This window comes from Prinia subflava, chromosome 9 (assembly GCF_021018805.1).
Source record: "Prinia subflava isolate CZ2003 ecotype Zambia chromosome 9, Cam_Psub_1.2, whole genome shotgun sequence".
In the NCBI taxonomy this organism is placed as follows: Eukaryota; Metazoa; Chordata; class Aves; order Passeriformes; family Cisticolidae; genus Prinia; species Prinia subflava.
In genome coordinates, this window is record NC_086255.1 from 2,778,270 (window position 1) to 2,793,242 (window position 14,973).

The 14,973-nt window shown below is 45.4% G+C and overlaps 1 protein-coding gene across 1 annotated transcript in view; it reads left to right on the forward strand.

Annotated features, from left to right (window-relative positions):
* The window catches only part of ADAM12 (ADAM metallopeptidase domain 12), a 175,481-nt gene that overhangs the window by 82,421 nt on the left and 78,087 nt on the right, over positions 1-14,973 (forward strand). The window lies entirely within an intron of this gene.

A 14,973-nucleotide genomic window follows, 5' to 3' on the forward strand; every position in this document is an offset into this window, starting at 1 on the left:
TGGCATAACATTGCACTTCCCAAAGTGCAGCTGGAATATTCATCCTGTCTGCAGTGTGACAAATTGGAGCAGACCAAGGGAAATCCAGGTCCAAGGACAGAATCAGGAAATATTTTATTAATGCATCTAAAACCAAGGCTGTGACAGATTATCATAAAATCTTCTGCCTTCCCGAAAAGCCGTGGCAGGGGATGTGTGGTTTATTGCTAAAAAAACCCTATTTGTAACTCAAAATGTGAGTCCAATGAATATGGGCTTTCAAAGGAAACAACAACATCCCATAAAAAACTGGTCAGGAATCAGAGAAAAGCATTGCCCTGGTTTTGGCTGGGATAGAGTTAATTTTTTCTTAGTATTCAGAGCACTCCAAGCAGTGGAAGGTTGCTTCAAAGCATTGCTGACGTGGAAAATACCCACAAATATTAACAACAACAACAAAATCTACCTATTTCTCTGGTGGTTTTTGCTTTGATTTCCCTTATTTCTGTTTGCCTTTTGTGCCTTTTATTGTTTAGCTGGCTGAGCTGCTGGGGATGGATGAGCTTTGCATGCAGGAGGTGTCCGGTGGTTTTACTGCACCTCTTTATCCTCTGCCCACTCCGTGCACCTCAGCCGTGCTCTGCCTCCTCAGAACAAGGGAATATTGGGAATTTCTGCAGCATCCCCTCCTGCTCAGCCTGATAACAGAACAGGCAGCTGGCAGAGCTGAGGGGGAAAGGGGAACGTGGCTGGACTGGGTGGATTGCATGATGGTAGCACTGTCTAATCTCAGAGGGGCTCGTTGTTCTGCAGTCTACACATCAGCCATCAGTTAAAGCAAAAACAAATCAAAAAAACCCCAAAAAATCCTCAACCTTCCCCCCAAAAAACCAACCAAAAAGCCAAAAAAATCAACAAAAAACCCCACCCAAAGCAAGCAAACAAACAAAGAAAAATAATCCCCCCCCCCCAAAAAAAAAAAAAAAAAAACAAAAAAAACACCAAAAAACAAAAAACAAAAAAAAAAACACCCAACCAAACAAAAACCCAAAACAACAACAACAAAAAAAACCAACCCACCCCTTTCCATTGTTTTGGACAAGGATCTAATTAAAACCAGAAGCCTGGAGGGGAACAGCTCAGGATCCCATTAAGCATTTCCCAAATTGTTGGATTCCCCGCTGTTCTGTTGGTGGCCCAGATTGTCCCGTCTGTCCCCTCACTGATGGAACTTTTTTGTCCAATATATCCAAGATCTCCCTGACACCCTGGCCCCTCCCTTGCCGTGTGGTGCCCCTGTGAGCTCTGTGGGGCAGGCAGTGGAGCTGACAGGCACAGGAGTGGTGCAAACCCTCCTGCCCCTGGTGAGCAACCAGCACAGCTCTGATAAAACCTCATCTCCTCCTTCTCTGCCATGGAAAAGTCATAGGGGAGCATCTCTCACCAAGTTAAAACAGCTTTGTTTCCCTGGGAGTATTGACCTGGCTGGAGTTTAAAATCCACACTTTGTTTTAGGTGTGACATGTTTTATGTCTCTTTTTGGACATTTAAAGAGTAAAAATTTGGCCGCGTGTGAGGAAGCAAAGAGAATTTTTTTGTGTTTGCCATGCACTGAATAATTATATGTTGATTATCTTGATTATCTAAGACAAGGAGACAAGGTTGTAAACCAAAAGAGAAAAGATTTAGATGGAATATTAGGAAGGAATTGTTCCCTGTGAGGGTGGGCAGGCCCTGGCACAGGGTGCCCAGAGCAGCTGTGGCTGCCCCTGGATCCCTGGCAGTGCCCAAGGCCAGGCTGGACACTGGGGCTGGAGCAGCCTGGGACAGTGGGAGGTGTCCCTGCCATGGCAGGGGTGACATTTGGATGAGTTTTAAGGTCCCTTCCAACCCAAACTATTCTGTGATTCTCTTGTGGTGTCTCAAAGTTTTCTTTTGGAGAACCCTTGGAGGGATTTACTGCAGGGCTTTTGTCTCTCTAGTTCCCTCTTGTTAAAAGCAATCTCCCACCTCACCTGATCCTGCCCAGCACCAAAACATGGATGAACATGGCCTGAGTGTGTCTCAAATGAAAGAAAGATGATTCTGAGAGGTTTGGTAATGACCAGCAGATAAAGCAAAGAAGTCTGACCCTGCCATGTAATTAACCTTTCTTCTGAAATCCTGTGTGTAAAGGTTGCCAAATTTTCCTCTTGGCTATTATGGGATTCCCATCAGTCTGCAGGTTTGGGTTTCTGCAGCTTCAGGGTGCAGTTCTGGGAGCAGCCTGGGCCAGGGCACCCCCTGTCCTCAGCAGGACACAAATCCAAGGGATGGGATTGCACAGCCTCATCTTCCCCGTGCTGCAGTCCAGCCTTGAGCCTGCTGGCAAAGCCCTCACCCTGCTGAATTCCTTGGTGCTGAGTGTTATTGCTCTGACTGACATGCACAGGCAGGGAACATTTCTACATCACTGCCCAAACTTCCTAAAACACACTTAAATAATTTACATAAAATCCAAATCTGCGTGTGGAATATCCTCCTGAGTCAAGGGGGTTTTCACTGTGAATCCATTCTGTGAGTGGGAGGAAACCTAAACTGTCTTGGAGAAAATGGCCTTTATAAAATATACATCAATTTCCTCATATTTATGTCAGATGCTTCTCATTATGAGATTTTCTTCCTTCTTCTTGCTTATTTGGGTCTGCAAGTGCCTCAGCAGCCCCTTGCTAGCACTGCTTCAGGTGGATGTTAACACTAAATCAGGAGTTTCTTCTGTGCCTGTCTCATTAAATATTATCTCTCTGATTTGCCAGTGTGGATTATAATGGGGACATTAAAAAGGCATGTATCTGTAATTGCTTTTTAATGCCACTGCAATTTATAGGTGATTTGAGTTTCCAAGTAACATGGAATGTCATGTAAAAGCATAAAGCTCTTGGTGATAAGGGAGTGCCAAGGAAAATTGATCATACATGAAGTTAATTAATTCAAGTAATTTTAAGGGTCCTAGAGTGAAGGAGATTTCTGTGTGCTGGGTGTTGTGGTTGTGGCAGTCAAACTCAGGGTTGTACTAAATACTGCAACCTCACAAGTACTAAAAACTCATAAATTTTATGGTGCGTTTGAGCATTATTAACAGGACTCATAGCAGTTCCAGGTATGACAGGCATAGCCTGATGCACGAATAACAGGAAAAAAAAAAAAGTTAATTCAGTTCTGTGTGGAAATCAACCCTGCTTTTATCCAGCAGTTCTGGTTTTCACCTGTGCATGACAGCTCCCACTGCAGAGCAAGCCCAGCTAGCTCAGAAATCTCCTGAAGGGTTTTACATCACTGAAAACTCTCAATACATCACTTGAACCCCAGCTGGGGCAGGGGCTCTCCAGAATCCTGTTGAACAGTTTCCCAAAAGATTTGTTTCTTCACACAGTTACAGAAAATAAAGCAAAGGGTGCCAGGATTTCTCAGGTCAGCAGTAGTAGCCTAGACTTGCTTCATTTAAGTGTGAATAAATCTGTGTGATGTAAGAGGATGGGGCACCAGCTGCAGGTGTTTCATATAGGAGCAGATAAATATAGAATAAAATTCTGAAGGGATTTTGTGTGTCCAGCTTGCCCAAGTGCTTTAGAGAGGACTGATTTTCAGGGAGTGGTTACCTGAGAGTCTGTAGCTGTCTCTGAATCAACAATTAATTTTTAAGACTGTATAATATATGCAAAAATACATATAGTACTCCAAAGTTTATATCTGTGAATATATTTGTGGGTGTGCACATATAATTTCTGCTCGTGTGACTCACATCTGGATATATGAATAGTTTGCCTATAATCCTGTGGAACTTCATTTTCTGGCAGATGAGTCTATATTAATTCCTAAAACCCTGAGCAACAACGGAATTACTTTGCAGTGTTAGGGGGGAAAACATTACAATAAAAATGAAGCATACTTTTAATTATCTGTAGTCATTTGGATGAAATCTATAATGAGCTTGATAAATGCTGATGCTCTAGGCATCAATTTTTCAAATGACAGTAGAACCAAAAATATCTGGGAAGGCATTGTTAGCTCAGACTGCACAATATTTTTGAGGTCTGGGTTAGTAGGAATAATTAAAATGACTTATGTAAGATAAGTGTCATATCTCTGTCAGCAACTAAATGTTAAATGTTATTATAAACTAATTACTTCCTGGAATTGAAAAGAAAATTATAATTTTGTGTCTTAACCACTGGAAGATGGTGTCTGATCCTTCCCTCACTAAGCCAGCCTGTCAGCTGAGACCTCAGTGCAGCCTCAGAGTGGGTGAGGAGCAAAAGCCTCACTGCAGAGAGGAGTCAGGATCTGCTTCTGACGTTAATCAGCCCCTAAATGAGGGAAGGAAGCAGGAGCTGGTGCTGTGGGGTTCGTCCCTGTGTTTGTGAGTGCAGGCAGGAGGAGGAGGAGGATGCTGGCTCAGCCCTGCTGCCCTTCCTGCCCACCTCCATCTGCTGCTGCTGGGGCCAGCAGAATCGTGGCTCACCTCTCCAAGCCACGGGCGTTGCTCTGGTGCTCCCCTGCAGTCATTTGCTATTGGATTGATGGGTTTAATTTGCTCCTAAAGGCGTCTGACACATGGCAGAGTCGGGGAATTAGATTCAGGGGAAGTGCAGAGCAGAGAGAGAGGTGGAAAAGCAAAGGAAGATGTTAAAAACCAATTTACCCTTACTGATTTCACTGGTTATTCTTCCTCTGCTGCCTGAAAAGCAGGAGATGGAGCCTGACGTGAGAGCTGGGGTGATGAGCAGTGTTACCTCCACTAAAGGTGCCACTGGTGCCACATCTTGTGGAGCTGGGCACTGCCAGTGCCAGCCTCACCCCTGGCAGGGACCCACAGGTTTCAGGCTTGTTGGAGAAAAGCACCAGTGTGGTCGTGTTGCTTTTTTGTGTTCTTGTGTACCAAGGGAAATGTTTCTCCTGTTGAATAATAAACCTCAGCAGGCAAGAGGTGATGGAAGAAGGGCTCGGGGGGGAATAATGCAAGGAAAAGGAGAGGGAGTGGAGAGATGGTGAAGAAAGGTTAAGGCAAAATGCAGGGAATGTAGAAACATAATTACTGGGTAAGAAAGAGAAAGAGATAGGAAGGAGCAATATTTCAACCTCCATCCTTTCAGCTGCCTCCACCCCATAAACTCACTCACTACTTGGTAGCTCAGGCCCATGGTTTTATTTTGAATCACCTCAACCTAATTTTAAGTCATATCTTGAAGCAGAATTAGTTGGAAATGAGCCATAATCTCCTGAGAGTATAGGCTGATGTTATTTGCAATATCCCCCAGGCTTTCCCAGGACACCAAAGTGCCATATTCCAGCAGCTGGTCGGGGTTTGGGATGAGTCCCCTGTCCGGGGGCTGAGGGTGGGAGCAGCCCCTGTCTCTGAGGATGTGCTTGTTTAGGAGTGGTTCAGGCACCGTGCAGTGACACCTCTGTGCAAGGAATGGGGCTGCTGGCAAAGCCAGAGGGCAGCTGGGGGGTTTTTGGGTGGGAATGGTGTCACCAGGAGTTGACAGGGGTCCCACACAGCTCTGCTTGCTCAGCTAAGAACAACCCTCACGCCCTAGAAAAGCTCCTGAGCATCCCCAGGCAGCCTCCAAACAAACCCAGCCAGGCTCCTGGCACAGTGGGGATGTTCCTGGCTGCTTTTCTGTCCCACTGAACTTGTGCTGGGCACTGCAGTCAGAGCCTTCTCCAGGGGAGCAGCCTCCAGAGCACAGCACGCTGTGATTGTGCCCTGAGCCTGGGCACGGAGCTGCAGCCTGGCTGTGCTGCCAAATTAATTGATCTTCATGGAAGTCACTGCTTTAATTGGGAAGGAAGAGTGGCAGGAGATGCTGAGAACACCCTTGTGAGCTTGTGTTTAATCTCAGTTTCCACCCTGCATTGATCCCTGGCTCATCAAGGATTCAGAGGCAGAGCAGGAGCAGTATTTTGGGGAGATGCAGAATGTTTCTCTTCTTTATGAGTTATATCCTTGGTATTGGCCACTGGTGGAGACAGAATACAGGACTAGGTGGACCTTTGGTCTGACAACCTGCAGCTCATTTTGGGGCTTTTGCACCTACTGAGTTTTAAAGCAGATTCATAGGCTTAGGATTTAAACACAGATTTAAACACAAAGATCTCCTTATGATCTCTGCCCTCTTCACCCAGCATTTTAAAAGGTTACTGAGAAGGACAGTGAGGCACAGGGCAAAATGAAGACATAGCTCTAAAAGTCCCTGATTCTGCAAGTGAAATATGAGCACAGCCTGCTTGGTTTGAGAATGGTTTGTGCCGGTGGCAAGGAGCAAATAGTGGGTTTAGTTAAAAACAAAAATACGATTTCGTGTTTCAACAAATTGGCAGAGATGGCAATAAAACTTCTTTAAAATTAAAAATGCAAATGCAAGCCTACAGGCACACGCTCCAAAGCAAGAATAAGGTACAGAGAGGATGTGATTGTTGGTGGGAGTCTAAGAATAAACTTAGGCTATGAGACTTTTCATTACTGTAGGAACTTGGCTTCATAGAAATATTGCAGATGCTTGCAATAACCTTTTGTAATCCCTCAGCACTGTTTGCATTTTGTTAGGTCTATTTTAATAAGTTCTGATTTTTCATTGGAGTTCCGTAAATTTCTGTGTTTATAATTTTTCTGTGTTAAGAGCAGTTTTCTTGGATCTTTTAACCAGAGTTCCATAGCAGCCTGAAAATGTTCAGATGCAAGTACAGTCAGACAGTTTGCCCAGTGACATCTGTTCAGCAGCATAATTTTACCCTGCTACGAGTGACATATTTAATTAACTGAGACATTTCAAATAGAATTTGACAGCTTTCCAGCCCAGTATCTCCAGACTTACTACTGACTGAAAATATGCCATCCTAGGAGCATTACAGGGCCCAGCAAGAATTAGTTTTGTGAAAGGCAGTGCTGGGATGTTGGAGAGCAATGCATTAAAAAGGTTGTGTGTTCCACTTGTGGTGTGTGTGCCTCTGAGCTTCTGAAGCATCTCAGTGATTCTGGGCAGTCCTTCCAACTTTGGTTTTGTTCCTGCCTCTGCAGCTCCAACACTGCACTGGGCAGGCAAGATCAGAACAGCATAAAAAGCTCTTAGATTACCTTGTACAATTTTAGTGGAAGCATAATGTTGGAACCTTGGGCACTGAGAATTTCAGGCTTTCTGTGCTGACAGGCACTGACCCCCAGCAAACACTGCATTGACCTGAGGCTGTGGAACAGCTCCCAAAATTGAGTGACAGCACCGGGATTGTGGGGGTGGGGTTTGGATAGAAGTGTGTGCTATCCCAGGGTGGAAAACTTAGATTTTAAGGGTTTAGAATATAGTCATATATATAAAGCAAGATGGAGGATTCAGGGCAGAGCCAGTCCTTCTTTTTCACCTTCTTCTTCATGGGTCTGGGTGGTATATTGTAATTGGGTAGAAAAATCCTCATTGAGGCCACAGGTGGCTGGTTATTGGGTTAAAAGTAAAAATAATTTAGGTATCATTTCTTAATTGGACAGTTTATCCTTAAAGGACCTTGTAAAGAGAGAGATGGGGTTCCATTTTTAGTTTGTCAGGTAGAAGTGCTGTAACACTCACGGTTTGTGAGAATGTAACACAGATAAGAACTAATAAACATCTGAATCTGAACAAGTAATACCATCTCATGCATTTAATCCCAACTGTGGCAAAGAGAAGATAAAATGCAACAGTGGGGAGTGTGCATTTCATCAGCAGCCACAGCACTGCCGTGTGAGGAGCAGATCCGTGGAAGGGCAGCCAGGAGCTCCGGGGCTGTGGCAGGCTTTGGTCCAGCCCAGGGCACTCCAGGATTCTCCCTTGCACAGAAGGCTCTGGGCTGGGCCTGCAGGGTGGCAGAGCATATTCCTTCTGCTCTCTGCCACACATCCTTCAGAGGGGCAGGAGTCCCGGGGTTATTTCCAGCAGAATGCTTTCACTTTTGGCCACAGGGTTTCACCGTAGCCACTTCCATTACACCAAGCTGAAACCACTTGATGTAGCTGGAGAAGTCTCCCCGAAGCAGGCAGCCTACAGGCTTTGCCTAAATGTACAGAGTTGTATCTTCCCATCAAAAATCCATTGGCCAAAAAGCACCAGCACCTCTCCATCACTGACAACAGTTTGTGGCTGGTGTTACTCTGGAACCTTTCCTGAAATGTTTGTTTTTCGTGGCACCCAGGCCAGCTGAACCAGCGACAGGATTTCTGTTAATCCGCCACACAGGGAAGCTCAGGAAGCTGATCTGAAATATTCCTCACAAGAGCAACTCCAAGAGAGGTGCTGTAACATCTGGTGTATCAGAATTGGACAGTAAAAAGCGTTCAGAAAGTCCTTGAGGTTAACCTGGAATGCTGGGAATCCTGTTGTGAGTTTGGCTTTTGGGATGTGTGAGATTGATCAGCTCCAAAGCCCATGGAAGTGCTGCTGTTCCTCTCCTGCTGGAGAAGTTTTGCAGTGTCTGAGCTCTGTTGTGGAGACAGAGTGAACCTTGCTGGTCTTCCTTTGATTCCCCCACACATGCCCTGTGTGTTATTTCTTCCCTCAATGCCCATCTGAGGTGCAGAGTCACCTAAACCCATCCCATTAGGATACCCTGGACATCTTGACCAAGTTTAAGCCATTTTAGGGAAATAACTTGTTTTTACCCACCTACTTTGTTGGGAAACATTATTTATCTTCTTTATGCTTTCCCCACCCTGCTGGTTAGCAGTAGTCTCTTCATTAACGTTTTGGAATTAGAGTAATAAATAAATGCTGCAGTTTTGGCAAGGAAATGGTGACATAAATGTGACAATGAATGATGGAAGCGGGGTGTGCACTGAGGGCCCACAACAGCACGGGAGGCCGCCAACGTGCTGGATTTAATTTCAGTCTTTGCCTACTGAAATCTGGGGAGGTGAAGCTTGTGGATTATTTGCCCAGCAGTCAGGAAAGAGGAAAGCTCTCCATCACTGGGTGATTGCCAGCCAGGGAGTTCATTTCTCCCTCAGCTGTTCGGATTTCTTGGCTTACACTGTTGGGTTTCCTGGGCGCTGGCACCACGTGAAGTGACGAGTTATGAGCACAGGGTGCTTGGAGGCTTTCAGAGGTGGATTTGTCCTTCCTCTCTCCCTGTTCCCAGCAGAGCAGCCCAGGATGGGAATGTTCCCACACTCAGAGCATGGCTCTCACCTGCAGCATGTGTTTGTCAGAAGTGGTTCTCAGTGTGCCAGGCACCACTGCACTCATTCCAGGGGATGTATTTTAACCTTTGCACTCCAGTAGGCACAGGGGTATTTGAATTTCTGCATCAAAAGGACTGAGTGCAAGCACACAGACATATTTTCCAAATCTAGTGTGTGATCTACTCAAATTGTCCATCTCCAGACCACGTGAAATAGGCTTCAGGCAACTACCACAGAGCTACTGTTGAAACCTGGGATGCTCGGCTGATTTCCCAGCTATTATAGTTTTATTTTACTCCCCTCTTTTCCTCTGAATTGTTGTGCTAATTAAGCTCACGAATTTCAATCTCTCAGGTTCTTCAATTATGACATTGCAGCCCCTCTGTGGCAGCACACTGGAGTGTGGCAGATAGGATATTATGAAGTGGAGACATTCAATGGGAAAATGTCCAAAAGCAGTTCAAATCACTTAAGATAATTAAACAAGGGGAAAGAATGTGGCGTGTTTAAAGAATATGAAATGGTTTTGTGAATAGAATGGTGTTAGGTACCTGTGCATGGGAAACTCATTACCCACGCTGAACTCATTTTTTACCTTGTAATGAGAAAGAAGAATTGGAAAACACCTCTGTGAACATCATCTTTGTGAGTGCTTGCACTGAGACCACCAGAGCAGAGGCAGCAGGTTTAACAGACTTGTTTATTCCTCTGGATGTACCTGGGAAAAAATGCAGCAATTGAAGAAATAACAACTAATTTCAGTGTAAAGGTCAAAATGACCTGAATTGAAATGCTTAAGAATTAATGGAGTAGGCTGGTGTCAGCAGGCAGAATAAATGACATTTTTTATACCTGCCTGTTCACCATCCTGTTTCAGTCTCTTCACCTCCCCCAGATGCAGGAAAGGTTTCAAATGCATTGCCAGAGGGATTTTAATAAGAGTTTGTGTAACAGTGAGGCAGGGCTTGAACGGGGGAGAAAACAGGCACTTGATCATTGGGAAGGACAAAAAAGAGTAAAAACTCCGAGTAAAGGTCAGGGTGTGTGTAAGGGGCAGGCAGCACTCGTGAGGGGAAGGGAGGAGCACAGGCAGCCCTGGGCCAGCCCTGCAGCACCTCGGGCACTGTCCCACAGCAGCTGGCTGCCATCCTTCACAAAGCTGTAAGAGTGTTTAATGTCCTTCCTAAAGCAGCAGTGACTACACAGAGCTGGGAATCAAACACGGGGGAAGCAGGAATTCAGCCCTCAGAGCAGGAACTCTGTTCCTCTCCAGAGCTCAACAGGGCACAGCGCCTCCTCTCCACTACTGAGGAACCAGGTCACCAAAGGGAGGCATCCCTGTGAGGCTGAAACCCAGGGTCTGCTCCTGCTGGGATGATGCTGAGATTTTTCCTGACATGAAAAGTGCACAGTTCTTGTCCTTTCTTACAGCCTGAGGTTCTGTACTTGGTGCCTGAATGGCTGGAGGACGATTTGGTAATAGTCTGCACCTATGTGAACGACAGCTGTACCAAGAAGGAGAGCAGTTGTCTCAGCTGGTGAAAGAAGTGGGCTAGGAAAATCTAGAAAAGGCTGGGGTTTGGGAAATGCATCATGACAGTAACATCTCTTGGAATGCAGATTCATCTGCCCTGGAAAGTGGGATCAGCATTGCTCCTGACATCTGCAGCTCGATGAGGCAGAACCTGGTTTGATCCAAGGCACACTTGGCTTCCAGGAGCCCCTCTGTGTGATCCACTGGATTTTTTTCCATCTCTGACTCCTGTGACTGTCTGTCTGACTCTCCCTGGGTGATGAAATATCATTATAACCTTTTGAAATAATATATCGGCGCCTGGAGAGCAGAGACTGATTTTCTCATTTGCAAGTGAGAGGCAGTGTGTTAAATTACCACTCCTGTCATTAAATGGATTGAGGGAAAAAAAATCTGATGTGCTTGAACCAGGACATTTTTTCCCTCCCTGAACAAACCACCTCAGATTTCACCTTGTGGGGGGCCAGGAAGGTGAGGATTAGAAGTTTAAATAACATTCATCATATTCTCTGAGGCTTAGGTTACTTGCTTGACACCTGCAAATGTTTCAGCAAGTCTGACATGGAAGCCTTCTGCTGACTTACAGAGGATGAGGGAGCCTGTGCTGTGTCTGTCAGAGATCAGGAGGCATAAAATTTATCTTTCTGGGCCATGGAAGCTTCCACTTGTTCATTTGGCTCTGGGAAATTTGATTCTGAGCAGCCTGGTCTAGTGGAAGGTGGATGTGCCCATGGCAGGGGTGGAACTGGATGTGCTTTACAGCCCCTTCCTTCCCAAACCATCCTGTGATTCTGTGAAATGTGAAAAAATCACTGTGCTGATAAACTCAGTGACTGAGTTCCTAAATAATTGTGCTCAAGAATTGCACTTTGGCATCTGTGGAGCACCAGTGAGAAAGCTGTAGCATCGTTTCAGCTGATTTTTTAACATCACGTCAAGCAGCTGATGCAGTTCTCCACAGCATTTGTTTCTGTCTCTTCATGCAGGGCAAAGTATTGATAATCATCTGGCACTGCTGAGCATTGTAGCTGGCAACATTTGAAACTCCAGACATGGTGATGAATTGCTCTATGATACATTAATGTTATTTTGATCCCTGCTCTTTCAGAATTACATTGATCCAATTAGGTTAAGTAGCTTGCCATCTAAATTAATTTATTTTCCTCTATTAATCTCCTTTACTCTGGGTCAAAACCAGAAATATAAATCAATCCATTATATTGCTTATCTTTGGGGGGTGGGAGGGTAATTAAATTACCTAATAGATACATATGCTGGATTGATTGCTTGGTGTGTTGGACATTATTGCCATCATTGGAAAGTGAAGGGGTGCACCCTCAGGAGTGGAATTTGAGTGCTTGTTACATTTAATTTTCATAACCTGTCAAGGAACGCTTTGCTGTCCCTGGGTACCAACCCTACACATCCAGCTCCACAGCTTTTAGGATACTGGACATTTTGCAAGTGGGGATAAAAGCTCCTTCCTGTGCCAGGAGCTGCTGGACTCTCTGGCAGCCTCTCGAAAACCCTTCCCTGGCTCGTCCTCAGGCTGGCAGCAGAGCTCAGTCTCAGCACTGGCGTGTGAGTTCCAGACTGAAGGAGGGTTAGTGCAGCCCCCTGAAAAGCTGGCTTCTTCTCCCAGTGGCACCTGAAATTTCCATGGTTTGATGTCACGGAATCCCAGACTGGTTTGGGTTGGGAGGGACCTTAAAGCTCATCCCAGTGCCACCCCTGCCATGGCAGGGACACCTGGGGCACTGCCAGGGATCCAGGGGCAGCCACAGCTCTGTGTTCCACCTTGGGCATTCATTTGCTTTCCTTAGGTTAGTCCAACAGTGGGGTTCCATCATCTTGGTGCTCTTACCACTCTCTTACAGCTCACACTGGGAATTCTTACTTTCAGGCAGTATTTTCAGGGTTTGTATCAAACTTCCATCCTGACAAGGACACTCCTGACACCAGGAATTCGTTTACCTGCTCCATTTCCTCACTTTAGTGGGAAGAGCTTCCCATGGAAGACTCAAATGAAAATAAAGCTCTAATGTGAGGGAGTGAGATCCAATCCAGTGGCTGGAAACTGAATATTGGCACAGTTAAAATAGACACAAAGTGCAGTGGTTTTAGGTTGGGCTTAGCTAAAATCCTGCCAGGTTTGTGATAGCTCCATCTTCATGGAGATTTACAGTAGGAAAATGGATCTGGTTCCTTCCCTGTCATTGTAGCAGAAGATAAATTCGGGTCAAATAATCCCTGTAATGGGGCAGGGCAGGCTGGTGATCACAAATCCCTTCTGGTATTCAAACCCACGGATCTATGAAGTATTTTCTAAATCTGCCTGCGAGCAGGAGCAACAGCAGCAGAAAGGTCACCTTTATCATCACTGCTGTCAAACACCTTGGAAACAGCAGAGCACAAAGCCAGTGTGTTGCTCAATCACTTTGCCCTTCTGCTACATCTGTTACCTTTCCCTGTACTTTGTCCCATGAAATGAAGCTCACTCCCCTGTCCTGGATGAAATCCCGTTTCCAAAAACAGCGAAATCCTGTTGGCTTCAGCGATGGGATCTTGCCTTTACAAAGGTAATTAATGCCTGCTAAGTGCAGAACTTAGCAGTGCTAGATAAATAATGGTAATTATGAAAGCAGCTGCTCTTTGTGATAACGAGACCGTAGGAAACAGAGAGGGACTCCTTGCAAGAGTGGGTAGTGACAGGACAAGGGGAGTGGCTCCAAACTGACACTGGGTGGGTTTAGATGGGATTTTGGGCAGGAATTGTTCCCTGGCAGGGTGGGCAGGCCCTGGCACAGGGTGCCAGAGCAGCTGTGGCTGCCCCTGGATCCCTGGCAGTGCCCAGGGGATGCTGGATGGAGCTCTGAGCATCCTGGCACAGGGGAAGATGTCCCTGCCCAGGGCAGGGGTGGAACTGAAGATCTCAAAGGTCTCTTCCAACCCAAACCATTCCATGATTGTTGGATGCAGGCACTGTGCTCCTGGCAGGGTTTGTGGAGGCTGCAGGCACAAGAGGTGAGATCACCACTGTGGCCAAGTGTCCTCTGAGGCCCCAGGGGAATCCCTGTGGAGCTGGCTGGTGTCATTTATTATTTTGTATCTAAATCAATTCGAGATGTTTGGTTGGGTACCCAAGTCCTGCTGTGGTGGTTGCCTGAGATCCAGCTCCTACAAACCCACCAAACGCTGCAGTGTTTTAACATTCCATCTCTATTAATATGCTAATATTTCCCACAAGCTGAAAAATTTAAAAGTTAAATGTGAAAATCTCTGCTTGAATGCTCACTGTAATGTATTGGGGCTTCATTTTTTGCCTTGCCACTTCCTTATTTTCTTTTTTTCCTTTTCTTTTTTGTTTTTGGCCTTGTTTCATTTTTTTCCCTACCTCAAGACAGAGGTTTTTAAAGCTGGGTTTTCTCCCTAGTAAGTGTTTGCAGAGTTTCTAGCACAACCGGATCCTGATGGAGTCACTGGATATTAATGTGATGCAAATTAATCAGTCATGAAAATTAAATGTGTGTTTATGCTCTAGTTACAATGTTTATACAAACACAAGAAATGTGTACCACCACTGTGTAATGGTTCCCACCAGGATATTTGCAAGGGTGCAGCATTGACCAGTTTTAAATAAAAGCAAGGGCCTGGTTTGTTCCAATGAACAACCCAAGGGAGAAACACCTCTCTGAAGTGGGACAGAATGAACATTGGGAAATGCAGAGCCAACAGAATTCAATATTCTGCTCTCCAGTTTTCTGGAGGTGATGGTGGCATTTATCTCTTGGCTCCTTCTATATTGGGCTTTTGCAGGTCACCAGAAATTTTGTCAAAACTCAAGGATGTTTGTGATGAGGAGCACAAGCCAAAACCTGCCTTAGAAGTAAATGTGAATGAGTATTTCTCCTTCTGGCTTTGTTAGAAATGCACTTTAGATAAGGAGTTGAAAACAGATCAATAGCAACACTTCTTTTTTTTTAAAAAAGGCAGATGCAGCTTTCCCTCTTCCATGAGCTCCCTACAAAAAGAGAAGTTTTTGTGGTTGTCATGCACATGCCCCTCCCTGGAGATTCCTGGAATATGACAACTGCAAGTCCAAATTTTTTATCTCATTGCCAAAGGCAGGAGAAGTGTGGAGAGAACGGGAACAAACTGCCTCATCCCACACATGATCTTGCACAGTCTCCTGTGAAATTGTTAAATTTCCGTTTGTGAGTGTCCTTTCAGATGATCAGGATCAATCCAGTGCCGTAAATTCTGTGGTGTTCAT